The sequence below is a fragment of the Poeciliopsis prolifica genome, unplaced genomic scaffold, assembly GCF_027474105.1.
Source record: "Poeciliopsis prolifica strain line A6 unplaced genomic scaffold, Auburn_PproV2 SCAFFOLD003, whole genome shotgun sequence".
In the NCBI taxonomy this organism is placed as follows: domain Eukaryota; kingdom Metazoa; phylum Chordata; class Actinopteri; order Cyprinodontiformes; family Poeciliidae; genus Poeciliopsis; species Poeciliopsis prolifica.
In genome coordinates, this window is record NW_026562378.1 from 1,268,645 (window position 1) to 1,273,461 (window position 4,817).

Sequence of the window (4,817 nt, forward strand, 5' to 3'; positions counted from 1 at the left end):
ATTTGAATCATTTATTTGTCAATATAAGATATGACTCAGTGTTTCAGTTTTGTTATGCCGTTGCAGTCCCGCTTTGATTCTTTCTGTGTTGTAAAAAGGGACTTTTCTGGGGCTTTACTTTGTGCTTTAGTTTTAATGTAACTTAAATCAGCAGGTTTCCATTCAGCTAATTTCAATTTGCTCAATTTTATAGTCAGTGGAAGCACTGTTACTAGTTTGTCTTTTTAACCCTCTAAGATCTCTAGGAAGAAATGATTCTTGACTTGTTGCAGGTTTCGCCATGTGAGTTGAAGCTGAACCAGAGCAAAACCCAAATTGAACAAATCTTCCCTCTTTGTTCAACACCAACTTCAGTTTGACTGGGAGATAAAACAAGTTTTGGATGGGGTTATGCATGTACTGTTAAAGAAACACAATGCAGTTGCTCATCAGACCCATAAAAACTCAGCTGTACCATAAAAAGCAGACAGGCTCTCAGAAAAATGGGGAAAAAGAAAGTTGTGCGCTCTTAGGAAATCAAGGTGAGTTGCCACACTTCGTGACTCAGACCGTGCCAACACCCACAATCCCCTGTGAAGAAGCAAGTCCAAAAGTTTTGTTTTCTTTTTTTCAAACAGATAAGTAGCCTATTATAATGGAACAAAAAAGGCAACTATTTTCCTGTTTGATAAATGCTCAAATCTGAAGAAAAAAAATAACACAAAGCACAAAGCAAAGCCTGACTCAGTCTGTATTTGTATAGAATAGAAACTATTGGAATATAGAAAGGAACTCTGGAGTGAGTCAGATTTATAACATAGAGAAGTAATATTGTTGAATGGGTCACTGTGGGTATCCAAATTCTATGGAAATGTTGCATTGACAATAGCCTTCTCTAAGCTCCCACTGCGACTGATGACCAAATAATAGTAATACAATTAATAATACATACCCACTTTTGATTTCTTTGTTGGTTAGCAGAAGGATCACTGAATCATATGTAGTAGACCTACTGTGAAATATTATTCACACCGCTTGAACCTTTTCAGATTCCATCACGTTACAGACATGAACTGCAATGTGCTTTACTGGCATTTTGAAAAATCATAATGGTTCTCCTAATTTTATTTTTATCCAATAACAAGGTAGAACATGAATATGTATTTGGCCCCTGTACTTCACTCCAAATTTCTCCCATTTGGCACAGTACATGGGAGTTGGTCCACTTAAACACAACATCACAAAAATAATGGCCAAAGTGATTTTTTTTTTTTGCCTTAAGTGATTGTGTCCCCCAAAATCACCCACTTTTATTGCCAAAATATAAATATAATATAGGCGAAAAAATCTACAGTATAAAAAAAAAATTGTCCAATATATATAATATTGGACCAAGGTTTCGATGCTATTGGTATATTTCAGTGGGCTGTACTGGTGCAAAGTTATCAAATACATTTGTAACTCAGTACATTATTTTAAAAAAAGAAACATTTTAAGTCATTTTAGCTGTTTTTCTGTATCGGATCGGTATCGACCGATCCTAAACCTGAGCTATCTGTATCGATATTGGAAGGGAAAAAAGTGGATTGGTGCATCCCTAGTTTCTGCAGGAGTCCAGATTTTTTTCAAAATAACAAAATGCAGACATGTTTATGTCTTTTGTCTCAGACATTTTGCTAAGTAATGTCTTTCTCTACTGGAACTGATTCCACGGCTGTTGCATCTGTGTTTAGCACATGGACTGGGTCGGCGAGACGTGCTGAGATGAGCTGAGTGTGTGTGTGTGTGTGTGTGTGTGTTGTGTGTGTGTGTGTGTGTGTGTGTGTGTGTATGTGTGTGTGGGGGGGGGGGTGTGGGTGGGTGTGTGTGTGTGTGTGTGTGTGTGTGTGTGTGTGTGTGTGTGTGTGTATGCTGTGGGCGGGCCTCTTGAACTCCAAGAGGAAAAGGGGAGTAAAATGCAGTCTTTGTGATGTCTCTATCAGTCAATCGCAGCACCAGAGTTCCCAACACTGCTGTTTGTGATGAACTGAGGAGCGTCGACAGAACAGCAGCATCTTATCAGGACTCTCTGCTCTGTGTGTGTCCACTCCCCAGTGTGTGCGCACATTCAGCACAATTAGAGAAAAATCACCCCCTAAAAAATTGAGAAAGCCACATGTGCCACTGTTGATGAGCTTATTCTTTGGATTGCGCTCTACGGTTCAGTACCCTTGACATCAAAAGGCCAAGAGAACAGAGGAAGAGAGGGGAAAGAAAGACATAGAGAGGGAGGCAATTGTGTCTCCGGTCCTGAGAGCTCATTCTCTAATGAGACTCAGTCAGCACCGCAAGAAGGCTTTGTTGAAGAGCTGAGTGTGTGCGTGTGTGTACGTTTGCATGTGTTGCTGTGAGTGGTTGTGTGTGCTACAAATTAAATTTTTAGAAAGGAAAACAATGATCCCAGACATGAAACATGTATTCTCCAGAAGAATTTAAAAGTTTTCTACGGCCATCAAATTGTATTTAAATCTGCTTCTGAAATGTTCTTAAAATTAGTTGGATAATGGCACATAATGTAGTCCAAACCGATTAAGGGAGCAAATGAAATTCTAACAAATAACATGTTCTAAAGTTCAGCTTATTGCAGAACCACTGGGAAGAGGATTACATTGCATTCCATCTAGAAAAATGAGAACCAAACCTTGGTGCATGATCAAAACTGTAATACCAGTTGAAAGCGTTTGCTCTGTTAAAATAGAATTGGGTTAGAATTGATCCCTATCATCTTTATATGTTTCCTGTAGGGTTGCACAGTGGTGTAGTTGGTAGCTCTGTTGCCTTGCAGCAAGAAGGTCCTGGTCCTGGGGACTTTCTCCACAGAGTCTGCATGTTCTCCCGGTGCATGCTGGGTTCTCTCTGGGTACTCCGGCTTCTTCCCTCAGTATAAAAACATAACTGTCAGGTTAATTGGTCTCCCTAAATTCTCCCTAGGTGTGAGTGTGAATGGTTGTTTGTCCTGTCTGTCTCTGTGTTGCCCCGTGATGGTCTGGCAACCTGTCCAGAAATGTCTCCCTGGAGACAAGCACTGGCACCCCTCCTGACCCCACTAGGGACAAGGGTGTTCAGAAAATGGATGGCTGTTTCCAGTTCTACCATAGGGTATATCAGTTGGGTTTCTGAAAAAAAAGAAAAAACCCAGAAATGTTATTTTCATGAAAACACTTCTGTGATTGAGTCATGTGACCTGCTGGTGATAGATCCCACTTTCTTCCACAGTAAATCTCTCCATCAGTCAAGGTGCACTAGTATTTTTCTCTTATTCTCATTAAGTGACAATTAAGTGACAGACTCCCCGGACAGGCCCCCAGTCCCATCACAGGCCCCCAGTCCCATCACAGACCCCCAGGCCCATCACAGGCCCCCAGGCCCATCACAGGCATAGAAACAACCAAAGTGACTTCATTACCAAAAGCGTTTTATGAGAAACTAAAAATCCCGATTTGCATAAAAGAGGTACAAGCATAGTTACATCTTATCTAAAGTGTAAGAAGTTCTTCCAAAAAGTGGGTGGAGCTTTGATAGGGATTGTCCAGGAGAAAACTTCTTTTGTTATTTCTACAAATACATTGATTAAAACAAATCTATTACAATAACCCAAAACTCGACTGCAGAAGCTCACATGCACAGTTTTCCACGGAGGTTCAATCAACTCTGAGGAAAATGAATGATGGTCCAGGATTGACTATATTAGAAAACACTGACCAATAACACGCCGAGTCGCCCAGCAGTTTCAGCATAGCCTATATTTATTCATATAGAAAAGATAAAAAAATAATAATAATTGCGATCAATACTCCTGAGATTTCTGTTTTGAAATTGATCATTCATACTCACTTTGATAACAGAGTATTTGAATAATTGCCTCATTAAAATCTTGATTTGTTACTCCAGTAAATATCTGACAGCAAGAGGGACGCTCATGATGCTGTGGTTTGGTTTTGGTTAAGTTTGACGACTAAAGCCTAAAGAACAACTGGAGCCGAAACATTCAAGTGATTTTTAAAAAAATTAATTAATTTATTTATTTATTTATTTATTTATTATAACCTCAAAACAAAATGGAATCAGATAAATGAATATAGCCTAATTAAGTATCAAAATGGAAAATGAACTTGTGTGGGTACAAAAGAGGGACACTCCTCCTCTTTTTTTGACATTTCCTGGAAAATGTTTTTTTTAAACCATGAATATCCAGTTCTTAATTGGAATTTAAAGTCTCTTCTTTCCATTGATGTTGCAAAAACAAATAATAATAATAAAAAAAAGCCAAACAAAGAAGCAAACCAAAGCCCGGACAGCTGCAAACTGTGACAGTCATACAGTAATTTCTCAACTTTAAAATAGTGAAAAGCAGCAACAGTGATGCCTTATTCTCCCTCCTCTCTGCTATGTAAATGTTTTCTTTTCCAACGCTGAATCCACAATACCCTCCACATATTATTCTGGCTTGGCTCTCCGGTTTGCGGTCATGTGTCCAGGAAATCATAACGGAGGGGATAAAGCCGACTTTGTTAGAAATCGTCCTCCTCCGATGAATGCGCTTTATCACATGAAAATCACACCTGTTGGTTGGCCGCCTGATCTCTATCGCGCCCGGGAAGCCTCTACCTGCAACAGCGTGCTAATTATGCAAATGCGCAGGCCGTGCGGTGGGATCTGAAGAGCTTCTTTGTGCTGCTTCCCCTCTTGAGGGGAGAGTCTGGGGGGGCGCGGGGACCGGCGGGCGGGCGGGCTGCATGGGTCAGAGGTAACAGAAACACAGACCGACGCTACAGGAGCAGCAGACTCAGTCAGTCAGT